Below are 18,078 nucleotides of genomic sequence, written 5' to 3'. Positions count from 1 at the left end.
CTAGTGAGAATCATTGAGAATATTAACCAAGGATTCTTCAAAAAAGAAACAACAGCGCTCCTGATGTTGGATGTGGCCAAAGCTTTTGACCGAGTCTGGCATCAGGGCCTCGTATACAAGCTCATAAATTTCAATATCCCCAAAGATCTAATACTACTAATTAATAATTATCTGACAAACAGAACTTTTCATATTAAGATCAATACAGCATTTTCTTCCGCTAGAAACATTAAAGCAGGAGTTCCGCAAGGTTCAATTCTCGGCCCTGTGCTCTACCTAATTTATTCGGCAGACTTTCCAAATTTTAATAATATGAGAAACATCACCTCAGCCTTCTACGCAGATGATACAGCACTTATGAGCAGATCAATAAATCCCAAGAAGTCTGTTACTAATCTCAGTAATATCATACCTCATATCGAAGCCTGGTGCACAAAATGGAAGGTAGCCATCAACACCACTAAATCTTCACTACTAATTATTAGGAAATCAAGTAAAAAGAAAGTCATTTATCCAAATATTACTCTTTTCAATGATGAAATACCACTAGTTCGAAAGGCCACCTACCTAGGCGTCACTCTTACTAGTTCTTTAAACTGGAATACCCATATTGAAAATATTATTAGCAAAGCGCAAGGAGCCTATAGATCTCTGAAACCAATATTAAACTATAATTCAAAACTATCTCTCAAAACAAAACGAACCCTATACCTCCAATGTATTCGACCGATCATCAGCTACGCAGCCCCTGCATGGAGCACAACCACTGTCAGTCAAAAAAAGAAACTGGAGATCACTCAAAATAAATTCCTCAGATATATCACAGGAGCCCCCAGATCCATGAGAATGAAAGATTTAAGACGAGAGTTAAAAATCAACAAAATAGATGAGCACATAGCTGAACTATGTGCAAGTTTCTTCAGAGATGCACTCTCTTGTCATACGTGCAATTACTTCAAAAATTTTGATTTTGAGCTCATCAAAGACAACATAAAATATAGCCCGGCAACCGCCTTTTTCCTATCCGACGGAGTTTTGTCCCGTAAATTTTGTAAATAGCTGTAAATACTTGTAAATAATTTTGCGCATTTATTATGTATTTCCCCTTTTCCCCGGGGCTATGTGGCTACTGTGCACCTGTGAAGCTCGGGGTAATACCTCGAAGGGAGGCGAGGCAGTCTGCCACAAAACCTCTTCTCTCTCTCTCAAACTTGTTTGTTCAATCTCACTACTTCATTTTAATTTTCTCTCAGTAAAAGATACTGAACCCTAACTTTCACCTCTCAGTTGCGCTTCGGCGATTTATTATTTATTTCCACTCAGATGAATTAGTTGGAGCCCCTAGCGGGGCTGATGCTAAGATAACCAACACATATGAGTATGAGTGTCGATTTTTTATCAGTTGTCCAGTTCCATTACAACGAACGAGTCGAATTTTCGGTGTTGTAAACAAAAGTAAATAATCTGTCTATGATTTGAAGTTTGTGTGTCCTGCAATTGTAAAGTTTGATTCGATCAGGTAAGTTTACTTTCTTTATTTTAATGTATGAATAATTTCGCCTAGTAATTTTCAAATTAACGGAGTAATTTTCAAATTAACATACGGAGCAACGAAATTCAATGGTTTTATTTTTTTTCTCAAGTCTATAAAATTTTCAATATTTCTACCACTCTTGTTAGTTTTAATTTTGTTTATGAGAAAGTAGGTAATGTCCTTGTTTACTAGTCTACTTCGCATTTAGGGTTTTAACACTATTTCTACAAAGCCTTCAAGACTCATTTCAAATTTTTATCTTCAAGTTATTTTTAAAGTTTAATTATTTATCAAACTGTACTACTTTGCGTACAATTAAGTTTGCAGGCTCCTAGCCAATCCTGGATATTAAAATGTGAGTATGGTATACAAATTTTTACCACTCTGTGTATTTTGATACCTTAATGGATTTTAAAAGTGTATAGTTTTAAATTATTTTTTAATATAAATGAACAGGTTTGCTAATTAGTATTGATTATAAACACAAAACAGAATCTAGGGTTTAGTCTCTATAAAAAAAACACAGAAATTATTACACAACTTTAAAAGCCTCTTAAAACCCAGTTCCACTATATTGAAAAACTTTAGGAACAGTTTTATTGCTGAAAATTTTAGGATTTTGATTTCTTTGTATGTCTGTACAAAACATTTATTTATGTAAACTTATTTTTGTATTTACTTTCGTTGGTTGGAAATCTTAATTATAATAAAGACTTTAAGAAAATTAAATTTAAATAAATTTACCTTTTTGGTCAATTTTATGCTATGCATATCGTAAGTCTAGTAAATTTGTTTTTTTGTGTGACCAGAATGCAAAGTACACCATAAAAATATTCTACATTATACAAAGACTGCTAAATATTTTAACAATTAGAAAGTAAACACAATTTCTAAGTTTAATTAATCGAATTTCTAGAAATATATTATCACCCTTGTGAGTTTCCAAATAAAACTTTCACTTCTGCTATTTCGAACTCGGGTAGTTTATTTTATACAATGTTTCATTTTAAATGCAGGTACTTGTAGCGTTCATTTCTAAAACAGATTAACAACGTTGTGCTTCTCATAAATGCATCAAAACATGTTGTACAAATCATGAATAAGTCCCGAAGTGGACTGATCGTCAAGACATGATTCCCAATAGAATACTGAAGTCGAGCATTAATTGTTGCGGTCAGTGTGCTGGTGGGTGACCACTTTGATCGGCCTGCAAAGGTTCGGTATCGGTCCTCGTTAAACTGTTCTACCGAAAAGTGCTGGATTTCGCACGCAGATCGGCTGGCTATCGAAGCAGGGGAGCTATCCCCTCTGCGGAGGATCAAAATTGTGATGATATTTCTTTGGATCATCCTTAAGGATGTGTCCCAGACAGTTACCAATAGTCAATTATAAAACTCGAGGGTGACGTATACCAACAAGAAACAATTTTAAAACTTTTTGGCAATAATTGTGGGGATAATGCTGGAAGGACTAAAAAAATTTTAAAACTTTATTGAAGTTTAATATCAGAGAAAAATTTTTAGTTTTTTTCAAATGTTCGAAAAGTTCTGATTTTTGTATTTTTATTTTAATTACGCAGATTTAGAAAACTCACACTTTTGAACAGTTCAAAATGTTTCTCGTTTTAAGACGTTTTTAAGTATTTAATTTTTTCAAGTAATATCACAATCTCTTACAGATATTCATTCAGATTACATGGAAAATACTTTTATGGAGAATATATCTGGATATGCAACTACAATGATATTGGAATCGTTTGCCTAAATGCATGGAAAGACCTACACTATTTGGAGATGCGACTACAATGACTGGAAATATTCGGCTAGATGTGTAGGTTTATCTGGAGACGAGACAATAAAAAATGTTTGGCTGGATATGCATCTAAAGTGTCTAGGAAGAAAAGGGTGAGTTTTTTTCCTACATAACTTATATTTTTACCCTGTATACTTTTACGTTTTTACGATAAAATTTCCTCAGTTTGAGGAATTAGGGTTGTTACTATAACACTTAATAATCTTCAGGTTCCAAACGTTAAATACAGGGTAGTTCAAAATTAATATAAACTATTACAAACGGCTATAACTATTTAATGAAAAAGTATGGATAAAATTTACACAGAATTTAGAAGGAATTTCAACATTTTGTATAAATGCATCAGATTTTTCTATGCAACTTTCCTTAGTCAACTAGACCCCATCTAGGCGGTAGTCCTTTCTTGTCGAACATTCTGAGGTAGGTGGCCTTCCGCTATCTTTCCCTTTGCACAAACTTCCAGTTTCTTCGAGCATCTTATGCCATCTGCGTATGTTTTCATTTGGAGATTCTTGATTGTAACGCTGGCGAAATCTTCTCTACACTGTGATAACTGAATGGCAAATTCTAACACTCGGAATACTTTCTGTACGGGACTCTCTATTTTCACTTATGAACACACGCATGCGCGTTCTAAAATTTATTTCAAGAACTTAAAATTTTGCAAAACTGAGTTGTCGTACATTTTTTCAAAAATCTGTTATTTTGTTTTTTCCAAAGCCTAAGAATAAAAGAATTGTGCACATCAGTAACCTTTAAATTTTAAGCAAAAGATTAAAATTAAAATGAGCGAATTTTCTTCACGTTATTTGACTTTTTAAAACTGATAAGTACTAGTCTATTACCTAAAAATACTTTAATAAAAATTCTGAATTATTGGCGAATAAATATTTCAGTTCATTAAATTGTTGGATATTACACAACTTCTATTACTCTAAATAGTATGAAAAATCTCGTATAAATTAGATTTATATGAAGTTTCGTTTTAATAATTTAGGAGGCATAAGTGCTAATAGTCAATCTAGAACTTAATTATTCGTACTAAATTTAAAATTATTTGAATAAATCCTTGAGCAAAATTTTCAATTTTCAAAATCCTCTTTATCTAGATTGTAAACATTCATTAAGTCCATACAATTAAAATAAATTCCAAAGTCCAAACAATTAATCGGCATTTTTCTTTAGTTTCAAACACTGGTAAATTTTAGTCTCAACCCAAACTTTAAAATATTTTTGCACAGTTGAGAAGTCTTTAATGTGACAAATTGTTTAACTTGCCAAGAACTGGCAGCAAATTTTGTTTCTTTTACATTATGTTTAAATTATTAGAATTTTAAAATTTTTTAAATAGGTTTAAAGTTCCCTTTTTTTTTCGGTTTGACTTGTAAAATTTGCTATTGATAAATTGACTTGTGTATTAGTTTATACCAAAATAATAAATTCTATTGTTTGTATATTAAATGGTTAGTAAAAAATTATTTAAATTCAGTTAGGGTGATTAACGTTAAGTGAGTAATTCACTTATTCAATTTCTATAATTTGTTGATTAATTGGTCAGTAAATAGTTTCTTAGCGTGTCAGAAATGTTTTTTGGAAATTAAAACTACGCTAGTTTTGAAAGGGTGATTCAGCAGCTATACTTTTTAAATTTAGTAAGTTTTATGCTTTCATATTTGTTTCTGCGATATTTTCAAAATATATTGACCATTGAAAATGTATAACATTTATTATATAAAGAGACTTTGTCCATGTGAAATTTCACTAATTAAGCAAAACCCAGCAGCCGGAAGTAATTTCACGCGCAGTTTTTTTAAAACTTATATAAGAGTGCATTATTTACTTTTTCATCGCCCACGTTCGGTGTTACAAGCATAACTAATTAATTTGTCTATGAGTTTGTGGGCCCTGAAATTGAAGTTTTGATTCTATCAAGTAAGTTTACTTATTTTAATGTATCAATAATTGCGCCTTGTAATTTTTAAATTAACCAGACGGAGTTTGTAATACCAAATTTTGCTTGCTTATACTTATAAAGTGGTTTAATGTATTCCCGTTTAGTTTTCTAATAGTTCAACAAATGTAAAATAAGTAGTCAATAAATAGTTACATGTAGCACTTTATTGTTATTAGTTTTCCAAGGTCACCTAAACGCTTTGTTGTGCTTGAAATATTTATTCCTAATATTAATTGCTAGCGTTGAAATGTGCATCGTATTTAAGGATTTAATAATATGAAATAGCTATAATACTTAATTTTTAGAATACTTGAAAGCGTTTGAGATACGTTATCAATTTACTGAATTTTTATGTTAGTTTTATATTTTTTTTTCAAATTTTATCATTCCATACGAAAATGTTTTTGCAAAAATTCTAAAGAGAAAATCGATGCTAATTTCTTATTTTCTAATTATTTGCAAAATATTTTTTTCTTAGAAACTGCTTATATCCTAATATTTTAATCTATTACTCCGAATCAATATTTTATATAAATTTTTAGTCTTATTTTATTTACTTCAATGCTTTTTTTATAAAAAGGAAAATTCATTTAACTTTAAAAAGAATTTTTCTCTTGTTGCTGTGATCGCAGTATAGTTAGAAAATAGTTTTCCTAAATCTAAGTTTTAGTAGTATTAATAACCAGCAACCATTAGTTTCGCATACTGACCTTCTAAATGCAATAGTCATTTTTTTGCTAGGAATCTGTTTTACAATTTATCCACCACTCTTGGTAGTTTCATTTTGTTTGACAATGTAGGTAATGTCATTGTTTACTACTTCTCATTTAGTGTTTTAAAATTTTTTCTGCCAAGCATTTCAAAGACTCATTTCAAATTTTTAAATTAAAGCTTTTTTTCATGTTCAATTATTTCTCTATTTTTAAGTTTAATTATTAATCTGCATTACTTTTCGTACAATAATTAAGTTTGCCAGGCTATTCGTAGGTCGGGAATTTTAATTACAATGAAAGATTTTAAGAAAACAATTTTATGCCAATAAAGACTAGCGCATTTTCTATTTGTGACCAAAATACAAGGAAACACACAATAAAAAAAATTATCCTACTCTATCCAAAGCGTGCTACTTTTTTTATAATTAAAAACTAAAGGCAATTTAAGCTTCATTAATCGCATTTCTAGAAATATTTTGTCTCCCTTACGACTTTCTAAATCTCATTTTTGCCATTATTTTGAACTCTGGTTATTTGCCTATTTTATGTCCATGTTTCGTTTTTAAATTCAGGTAACTGCAGCGTTCAGTTCCAAAAAGATTAATAATAACTTCGTGCTTCGTATTAATGTATCAAAGCATATTTTACAAATTATCAAGTCCCGCAGTGAACTGATCGTCAAGACACTGTTTCCAATACAACAAAAAAAGTCCTCGTCAAACTGATCCACCGAGAGGTGCAATACTTCGCGCTGGTCGTCTGGCTACCGAAGCAGGGCCATCCAAAAATTGGAGATTGCATGTATTTGGATCCTAATCGGGTATGTTCCCCAGGCAGTCGCCAATAGCAAATTGTGCAGCTCTAGTGCGACGCAAGCCAACAATAAGAAACGATTTGAAAATTTTTTGGCAATAATTGTGGTGGTAATGCTAGGACTTCTTAAAAAAAAATATATATAATAAACTCTATTGAAGATTAATATTAGTTCAAAATTTTATTTAGTTTTTCAAATGTTCGAAAAGTTCTGATTTTTGTGTTTTTATACTAATTACATAGATTTAGAAGACTCAAACTGTTGACCACTTGAAAATGTTGATCTCTCTTTAAGACGTTTTTAATTATTTTTAATTTTAGTTTTTTTAAAGTAATATCACAATCTCTTACAGATTTTCATCCAGGTTACATCTATGTGGTTTTATGGAGAATATATCTGGAGATGCGACTACAATAATGATGGTGGAAATATTTGCCTAAATGCATGGAAAGACACTTTATTTGGAGATGTGACTACAATAATGATGGTGGAAATATTCGGCTAGATGTTTGGATTTATCTGGTGACGAGACAATGAAAATATTTGGCTGGAAATGCATCTAAAGTGCTTTTAAAGAAAAGGGTGAGTTTTTTTCCTACATAACTTATATTTTAACCCTGGATACCTTTTTATGTTATGATAAACTTCTTTCTCCAGTTTGAGGAATTAGAGCTGTCACTGTAACACTTAAAAATTTTCAAAGAGTGCAAGCGTTAAATACAGATAATTCAAAATTAATCCCAAATATCAATAATGTTTACTTTCACTCAGCAAAAACCTTTTAATGTAAACCTGAAAAGGTTTGTTATGCGGTTTACGCGTAAACCTTCTAACCTCAAAACTAGATCTGTGACTATCTGCTATAATCTATGATCATTACCCTAATCCAAATCCTTGGAAAACAACCTTTTATATGAAAACCTTAAATCGAGGTTGACGTTGGGTTTTCAAGCGTGAAAAAAATTCCATCTACATCAGGGGTTTCCAACTTGAGGCCGAAGGCCGTAATTAAAAACATCAGTCAAATGGCTGGTCGCAACTTTATCAAAATTTTATATAGGACTCTTTTATGTTTGAAGGAGCATTAAATATTACTGTCAGATTTTTATCAAGTTGTACAAAACGAAAGTATTTAATTACAAATTAAAATAAGTAGATTTTGATTAAAATTTTTTTGCACCGTTGACATGTTAAATTTCACAGAAACTAAGAAATTAGGTTTTTTAAGGTTTAGGTTTAAGAAAAGTACTTTAAACCCATATAAATTTTTTACGAAAATTGTTCACAAAAATGACAACTAATATTTTAGTTCACGGGCCACAAAAAAAAACGCTTGGCGGGCAGCCAGTTGGTAACCACTGATCTACATTCTATGTTAATCTTATAGATAACTAATTTTTGATTAAATAGTTATAGCTGTTTGTAATCGCTATATTCTTTTTAAATTATAAGTTATCTAAATTTTAATCAATCTAGACTGACTTGTTTGACAAAAAATAAATGTAAAATAATCAAGTAGTGAGTCTACTTTTTTATCCTCTTCAGATCTAACACAAGGTATACCGAATATTAACTTCAAATTTATTTAACTTTATGATTGCTATGTTTTTAAACCTGATTTCCTTGTCTAATTTTCTGATGCAGTTGAATCTTATTTTGAGTATTTTAATTTTGAAGTTCCCTGCTTTGAGGAAAGTAAAGTAATTTGCTTCACTTGCGTAAAGTAAAAACTGCACAATTCGCTCTGGTGACTGTTAACTCATAATAAATTCTATAAAATATTTTTAGGGCGTAATTCGTAATTTTTAGAGGTTCCACAAAGTCCTAAAATTTATTTCGAAAACCTAAAATTTTGCAAAACTGATCTGATCATTTTTAAATAAAGGTTATCTTTTTATTTAAACTCCTAAAAGTAAAAAAAAAATATGCAAGTCGGCTGCCTTTAAATTTTAAGTATGTTTAAAATTAAAATGACAAATTTTTTTAACGCTATTTAACTTTTTAAAACTGATAAGTATTATCTGAAAATACTTTTATAAAAATTATAAATTTTTTGCCCATAAATATTTGAGATCGTTAAATTTAATTGTTTGTGGATATTACATAGATTCTATTACTCGAAATAGAGTGAAGAAACTCGTATAAATTAAATTTATAAAGTTTCATCTTGATAATTTAGGAGGCTTAAAAATAAGGTACTGATAGTCGCATCTAGAACTTAGTTATTCGATCTAAATTTAAAATTAGTTGAAGAAATCCTTTTGAAAATTTTTAAAAATCCTCCATCTAGCTTATAAGCATTCATAAATTTAAACTCCAAACAATTAATCTGTATTCTCTTTTAATTTGCAAATACTGGTAAATTTTAGTCTCAACCCAAACTTTAAAATATTTTTGCTAAGTTGAGAAGTCTATAATTTGACGAATTGTTCAACTTTCTATGAACTGGCAGCAAAGTTTATTTCTTTTTCAATATGTCTAAATTATTAGAATTTTAAAATTTTTTAAGAATAGGTTTATAGTTTTTTTTTCAGTTTGGCCTTTAAGATTTGCTATTGATATATTGACTTGTGTATTAGTTTATACGAAAATGATTTCTATGTTTGTATATTAAATGGTTAGTAAAAAGTTATTAAAACACAGTTTGGGGGATTATTGAATCACAAACGTTGAATAATTCACTTATTCAATTTTAAGATTAGTTTACTAATTGGTCAGTAAATAGTTTTAACGTGCCCGAAAGGTTTTTGGAAAATAAAACTAAATTAGTTTTGAAAGGGTGATTCCACAGTTAGACGTTCTTTTAAAGTTATGTTTATAAAATTTTATGTGTTCATATTTGGTTCTGCGATATTCTCAAAATATTGACCATTGACAAATATATAAAATTTATATAAAGGAATATTATATTGGAATATTAAATATTTACAAAATGTTCACACGAATGCTTCACCTTGAGGATAAGAATCTAGTTAAGGTAAACAAATAATAAAACTCTTTTTGAATTAAATAGTTTCTATTGAATATGCTTAAGACTCCCACATTTAGTAGTTCATGAAAAATTTTAAAGCTCATTTTAATTTTATATTGTATAACCGTCATTGAACAGCAGACCCAATTTTTGGGTTTACTACTAGTGATGTTCAACTACGCAGCCTTTTAATTTTGGACCGAATCTAGAAGACAGGGGAATTTTTGAATCAAGTATTGGAGGGGGGGGGTATTTGCCTTCGTAGAGGACTTTTTGATGGAACTAGCCCGCATTTGCGTTACATGGAGAGGAAGACCAAAAGAACCTTCCACGGTTAGCCTGAGGGCAAGGTGACTGTAATACCTGATCTATCTACCACTGAGGATATTTTGCATCAGCGCTGCGGTTGGATCAAGTTTGGAACGAAATTACTGTCAACCAGCCATTAATGGATTCGGGCCCGGTTTACCACATTAGAAGGCTAACCCTTAAACCCCCACGGCTGAGAACCAAGATTTTAGTGTAAAGTAGACGCCATATTTTTTAAAAATTTAGTAACAACATAACTTATAATTACAGTCCATAAGGTACACATAAGAGTCAGCATAGTTAACTTTACACTATACAACAGAGGTGACCAAGCTCCTTGATAGTAGAGCCATTTTTCAAAATTTAAAATTTTCACGAGCTGCAATTAAATACGTATTTAAAAGGTATGCAAAAAAGGTATTAAAATTTTTTTTCTGCTGAAATTATATTTATTGAAAACATATGTATAAAAGTACAAAATATGTGTGTTGAATTAAAAAATTATAAACACGTTTATTTTACTATTGATAATTCTTTAAAATTTGAATAATTGGTGACAGCACTTCTCAGTAATTCTTTGAGATGCTGGTTAATTAATACTGTTCGGTGTTTGGATTTCACGAATTTTGAAGTGGAATAAAATGATTCACTTAAGTACATTGCAATGTACTTAAGTGAATCATTTTATTCCACTTGACGAATATTTAAATAATTAGACAATCAGTCTTTTTTTAATTCTGGATACTTCGATTCTGGTCGTTTTATATTTTAATTGTAGAGCTCTATCATCTTGCATCTTTATTAATTCTAATTCTTCAGATGCTTTTGGGTTCATAATTATATTGGAAATGGAAAACTCACCTATGCAAATGGATTCAGAAAAATATTAAAATATAATAGCTCAAAAATGAGAAGGGAACTACGGTACATTTATCGAGAGCCACAAATAATCCTTCAGAGCCGCATGTGGCTCGCGAGCTGCAGGTTGGCCACCCCAGCTATACAATATGAAGTTGGAATCATATTTATAGGCTAACGAATTATACCCAGAGCCATTTTAAAGCTTAAAACGGAAATCTCACTTATAATATTGCTTAATTGATATTTTGTAATTTAGTTTTAGACGGAAGTGTTTTGAACGAGAAAACTCCTTTTACCTTGTGTAATACTGTGTGAAATCTTGTCAAACCTGTTCTAAATATTTTTAATGATGCAAAAAATCAGCAAATTTGTTAACATAACACGGAGTGTTGAATTAAATTTTAAGAAATATTCAATTGGAATTTCCACATCTATTTAGATTTTTTCAAGATTTGTTTTATGTGCAATCTTACACAATTTTTATAAGTATCACATAAAGAAGCAGTTATGTTAGATGAATTTTACCCCTATGTTACATTGGCTTAAGGGTCCCTTTTTATCAGTTTTTTATATAAATTCAGCAAAATCCAAGTTATATTCTTTTACTGTAAACACTCGTGTAATATCTATCCGAATATGATGAAAATTTTTTTTAAATTGTGTTATTTCTAGTTAATACCAAATCGCGAGTTCATATAAATTTTAAGATATAATTTGAAATCAATAAATGATACCAAACTCATCCCATTCAGGAATATTTCCGCAAATCTTGTCGTAGTAAGTCTTTAAATTCTCAAATAATCGAAATTTTTTGTTTAAAAGAAGTTAGATTTCCACTTTGTTAAACATTCCACAAAAACAAGTTTGTTTCTAGTTATATCTAAATTTTCTCAGAAAATTTAGATAAATCTGTAAAAGAAATAATTCTATTTCTATTTGCTTTGGATTCAAGCCTTCTGAATGTTGTGTTTCCTTAACGAATTTTAAGAAATATTGTATACGTACATCCTAAATGATTGACTATTGCTTTATATCTTATCGTAATAAGTAAAATTTTATTCCTTGACATGGCGTCCTCTTATGGAAATTATAAATTTTAGTAAAACAGCTACAAATGACAAACTTTACTGGAAGTTTTGTAAAAGAGCATTATTGATGTACGGACATATCTAGATCAATAGAAGTATGTATGGCTTTTCGCTACACCTAAGTGTAAAGTCGTAGCCACAATTTTTTGTGTTGAGATCACTAATTTTAAGTATTTAACATTTTTTCCTTTCTTAGGAAGTAACAAATATTTTTTTTTTCAGAATGGCCGATAGGAATTACTGATTTCATGCTTTCCTTCTACGACGAACTTCATGGCGATTTATCTGGCACAATTGCAGCGTTCAGGTCTTCAACAGTTATTTATGTTCTATTGACTGGTCTCGTATCTTCGGTGCTTTTCATTGCAAATTTCATTGTTATCTGTAAAATTTTCTGATACCGATATTATCTATAATAATTTCTCTTGTTTTTGGAAAGTAAATTAACTATGTAAAAGTTTGATTGATAAAAATACTAGGTTAAAAAAATTAGATTTTGGCTTTAATATTTAAAAAAACTTTTGCTGGAATTTAAGGTATTCGAGAAAGTTTTAGTCTTAATTTTTTTTGCAAAGATTTACTTTTTAAGCCTTCTGCGCAAACTTTCAAAATTTCTAGCAAAATGTTTCAGGTACATCTCTGTTAAATGCAGAAGAATTATCCTGCCATATTTCTATCTTCCTCAGGCACGCAGTTTTCCTAAACTCTAAACTATTCTCGTCGCTTAACTTTATTGTATCACTCCCTTTTTAAAAAAAGAACTGTCGCCGCCATGATACCAGTAATTTAAATCATTTGTACTGGACATTCGTCTTGTACCAAGAAAACTTGTGAACCATATTTTTTTAGAATGCTTAAAAATACCGTTATAAAAAAAAAGTTTTAATTCGAACTTTAGTTTATTCTTTTACGAGGGATAATTTGGTTCATATTAGCGTGAAGTAGAATGGGGTTTTCAATCAGGAAGTCCTATACCAAAAAGAATAGAATTTGCTTAATACAATGTGAACTAAAGTGAATAAATCCGTAAATAAAAGTATGTAGAAATGGTCGTATTATACTTTCGGTACTACAATGCTAGAGTGCTTTAGAATGATCTAAGCTTAAATTCTCTAAATTTGTATTTATTTGGATCGTAAATTTTGCCACAATTTAGTTTTAACAAAAACCTGACATTCAAACTTCGAAAAAGTGACTTAATTACAAAACTTTTTAAATTAAACAGTTATTGCTATATCTAATTGCTTAATTTATGAACCTTGTTTTACATTAGTTCACAAACTATTTAAATTAACCTTTAGTATTCATGCTAGAACATTCAAAAATAATATCTCTAAACAAATTCGCAGACATGTCTCGTTTCTTCTTTATTGATGGATTAAGTTTTGTAATAAATCCCTTTAACTGAATTTAGACAGATCCACACAAACTCTGTTCACCAAAATTGTGAGAAATAAAATTTCTAAATATCCTCCTCCCCTGCACTTTTCACGGATTCATAACTTGGAATCATAAAGTTGAGAGTGAACACACACAAATCATAATGTGCTATACTATTCTAAATACAAATTTAATAAATTTAAATTTTTAAACACATTGAAAAAATGTATTTGTATACTGTAATATAAATTTACCTCTAGTGTAGAAAATTAGATTTATAGCTAAGTAAATTTTTGAAGAACAAAGGAAGGAATTAAGTCTTAATTTAATAGAGGAATGTTTTACTCTTTAAGCAGAGGCAGATATTGTAAAGGTGCTCATTAAAAGGAAAACAGGACTTCAAATTTTAGGTTTTCTAAATTAATTGTATAATTGAGCATATTTTTACTGTTCTACATGCTTTAACTTGCAGTTAAAATAATTAATATACGAACTCTCATGCAAAGGTTTATATAGACTTAGTGTAGTTAAGGCCGATTATTAAATTTAAAAAAAAAATTGTTATCGAAGTAACTTCTAGTTTTTACATTAATAGTTAAAAAGTCGTCTGGATATATTATCTGGATAATTTAAAAAAGTTGTAGCCATTTAAGAGTTAGAAGGGGGAAAATTTTCACAACTTACTAAATTAATTTTTTTTATGAATGACTATTTTTTGTTAAAGTACTTAAAGGCTAACTTTTATGTATTTAAAGAAAAATAAAATTCAAATATTTTTGTTTGGCAAATTTTCAGGGAAGTTTAATGGCACTTATTTTTGCTGCTGAAGTAGAAAAATAATCCCTAATTTACTAATCACTTAACTTACCTTAACATTTTACATCTAACACTAACTTGCTGCTTCAGTAGTGGAATGAGTTTCTCTAACTTCCCCTAAAACAGCAAATATTATGCAGAATTGAGTAAAAAGACTTAAAATTAACGGTATATAGAAAATTTTGCAAAAAAATCTATAAAATGTAATTTTTCCCGAAACTTTTGGTTTAATAAAATTCCAGTTTTGCCTAAATTTTAAGTTTCTCTTTATTAAAAGTAAAATATTAGCATGTAGAACAGTTTTTATTTTTTTTTTACGAACACAAAATAGTGAATTCCTTCATAAAATACTAAACAGCAGTTTAAAATCTTTTAAAGCTTATTAAGAAATCTAAATTTTTAAATATAATTAAATGAAATGATTCTCTTTAAAGAAACTAATACTTGAAAGTTTACAAATTTATTATCGTGAAGGTGTAGTACATTTTGAACCTTTCCTAATTGTTTGTGATATTTTCAAATTGCACCTTCGTAATATCTTGCCTGATGTAATATTTTGAGTATTTTAAAGCGTTGAAAACATAGAACTGCATTTTCATCTTAACTATCTTAAAGTTTTTCTAGTTATAACTTTAGTACGGAATTTTCACTAATAAAAGCTTTAAAATTCTTAAAAAGAAAAGGTAAAAACAAAATATTAAACAATTATAAGAAGCACTTTTAAAACAAAATGCAAATATAGCTGTTTACAAGGACTGTACACATTTTCTTAATCGTCTGCACCCCTCGTCCGATACCATATTTTCTCGTAATACAGATTTTTACTATTTTCAACTCTGCAGAAAGAATCCAGTCTAAAATTTAAAGCATTATAAGCAATCAAGGAATTAAACCGTCTCGTGTCTCAAGCCTCTATAAATTTAATAAAAAATAAGGATTTGTATTAAAACAGATTGCTGCTTTTTAATATGAAAAGTTACGAAAATGCTTTTATTAAAGTTTTCCCAAAGTTTTCAAAATTTCTAAGACAGAACAAAGTTATTATGAGCTAGTATATTATGTAATGGGAAGTAGAATAAGCTCCGGTTATATAAAATTTCATAACAGTTAAATTGATTTTTAAAATGTGCCTGCTTTCTTTAAGCATTGCAAGTTTGATCGAATTAAGGCCGCCTGGCTATATTTAGGAAATTACTGCTCTTTTTCTATTCTAGTTTCGTAGCTCAACTCCAGCATTAGATCATTGACGAATGATAGTAATGTTCTGTCGTTTCATTCTACCACGTGTGGAAACCTGTATGCCTGAGATGTTAAGTTGAAATTGTGTACTACTAGAATAGGTAGACAATGCTTTTTAATAAAGGTATGAGTTATATTTTTTTAAATACAACAAATTGACCGAAATTTTAATTTCTTTAAAATTAAGTTAAACGTTTAAGTACTTTTACGCAAACGTAGTTAGTTTCGACAGATAAGCCCAAATTCTATAAAATAAACAGCCAAATTACAGGACGATTACGGTTCTTAATTTAAATCGAAACACGAGGATTAAATAAAGTTGTATAGATCTTCTTGAAGGGGGTTTAGAGCGAAAGTAGTATCATACGCGCTCCAAATATTAACTGTTAATTTGATAGCAGGAATACCGAACAAATTAATTACTATTAATTCTTAGAAATTTTTCTGTTTGATTTGGAGATTGATATAGCGCTAACATAAAAGCTTGTGTAGGACGGAAAATGTTGAATTTTCTGAGTAAGTGTGGAGTTCGAATTGGTAGCGGTAGTTCTGCTCCCTCTTGTACGTTGCTGTACGTAAAAACTCTCCGCTCTGACGTACTTTAATTTAGAACGTTCTTTATGTTTTGAAATTTAAGTCTTCAAAGTGAGATATTGTAACTTAGAAATTGAAGTGAGAGCTGGATAAAAAAACAATGTTCAGTATTCAAAATAAACTAAATTTTAAGTTTTATGATAATTACCAAAAAGAATACAATTTGCTTTATACAATGTGAACTAAAGTGAATAAATCGTAAATAAAAGTATGTCGAAAAGGTCGTACTATAGTTTCGGTAGTACAATGCTAGTGTGCTTTAGAATGATCTAAACTTAAATTTTGTAAATTTATATTTATTTGGAGGGTAAATTTTGGCACAATTTAATTTTTAGAAAAAACTGACGCTCAAACTTCAAAAAAGTTACTTAAATACAAAAACTCTTAAATTAAATAGTTATTGCAGTTTCTAATTGCATAATTTATAAACTTTGTTTTATAGTAGTTCACAAACTATTTAAATTAACCTTTAGTATTCATGCTGGAACATTCAAGAATAAAATCTCTAAACAAATTCGCAGACATGTCTCATTTCTTCTTTATTGGTGTATTAAGTTTTGCAAATAAAATCCCGTTAACGAAACTTAAACGGATCCACACAAAAATCGATACACCAAAATTGTGAGAAATAAAATTTCAAGATATCCTCCTCTGCACTTTTCACGGATTCATAACTTTGAATCAAGAGCTCTAGACTGAAATAAACTTAAAAAAGGCGGTGAACACACACAAATTATAATGTGCGATATTACTTCAAATCCAAATTCAGTAATTTAATAAATTTAATTTAATTCTTTAAATACATTTGAAAAATATATAATTTTTAATTTAGCATATTTTTACTGTTCTACATACTTTGACTTGCAGTTAAAATATTTAATATACGAACTCTCATGTCAAGGTTTATACGAATTATGTAGTTATTGCCGAATATAAAATTTAAAAAATTCATGTAAAAACAAGCAGTTACTTTAATATTTAAAAGTCTCGATATATTATCCGGATAATTTTAAAAAAGTTGTAGACATTAACGTGTTAGGGGAATTTCAACAAGTTAACAAATTTTTTATGATGGAGATTTTTTTTAGCGTTTTATATTTAAAGACAAATAAAATTCCAAATTTTTTGTTTAGCAAATTTTCATAATTTTTAGGACGTTTAATGTAACTTAATTTTGCTGCTGAAGTAACAAAATAATTCCTAATTTACTAATCACTTAACCTATCTTAACATCTAACTCTAACTTGTTGCTTCAGTGGTGGAATTAGTTTCCTTAAATTCCTATAAAGCACCAAACATTATGCAGAATTGAGTAAAAAAAAAATTTAAAATTGTGGAGAAAATTGTAGTAGAGAAAATTTCGCAAAAAATTATAGAATTAAATTTTTCGAAAATTTTGATTTGGTTTACTAAAATTTCAGTTTTGATTAAATTTTAAGTTTTTCTTTTTAAAGTAAATATTGGTATGTAGAACAGTATTTTTCTTAGCGAAAACAAAATCATGAATATCTTCATAAAGTACTAAGCGGTTCTTAAAATCTTTTTAAAGTTTGTTAAGAAATCGTAATTTTTTAATATAATTAAATGAAATGCATATCTATAAAGAAACAAATGCTTAAAGTTTACAAATTACCGTAAAAGGTGCGGTACTGCCTTTTGTACCTTTCCAAATTGTTCGATTTTTTTTTTTTCAAATTGTACCTTCGTCATACCTTGCCTGATGTAATATTTATAGTATTTAAGGCGGTTAAAACATCTTAAAGTTTTAAGATAAAAATGCAATTCCATCTTAAAGTTCCAATAGTTAATTTTAACTCTAATTCGCAATTTTCACTAAAAATCTTTAAAATTCTTAATAGGAAAGAAAAACAAAATGTAAAGAAATTATATAACAAGCACGTAAAGAACAAAATGTCAGTACAGTATTTTCTTAATCGTCTGCTCCTCACGGCCGAAACCGTATTTTCATGCAATATGCACAGATTTTAACTAT

The 18,078-nt window shown here is 29.2% G+C and overlaps 1 long non-coding RNA gene across 1 annotated transcript; it reads left to right on the top strand.

The window, feature by feature from the left end:
• The first annotated feature begins 1,386 nt into the window (after window positions 1-1,386).
• LOC107446713 (uncharacterized) lies at window positions 1,387-13,500 on the top strand. The gene is made up of 4 exons (XR_015435232.1): window positions 1,387-1,519; window positions 3,213-3,438; window positions 7,180-7,409; window positions 12,279-13,500. It is a non-coding gene; the product is annotated as an uncharacterized LOC107446713 (long non-coding RNA).
• The last annotated feature ends 4,578 nt before the right edge of the window (window positions 13,501-18,078 follow it).

The sequence above is a fragment of the Parasteatoda tepidariorum genome, chromosome 7 (assembly GCF_982258835.1).
Source record: "Parasteatoda tepidariorum strain Cologne lab strain chromosome 7, Ptep-v5.0, whole genome shotgun sequence".
Lineage (NCBI taxonomy): Eukaryota > Metazoa > Arthropoda > Arachnida > Araneae > Theridiidae > Parasteatoda > Parasteatoda tepidariorum.
This window is presented reverse-complemented; position numbering and strand designations above follow the sequence as displayed.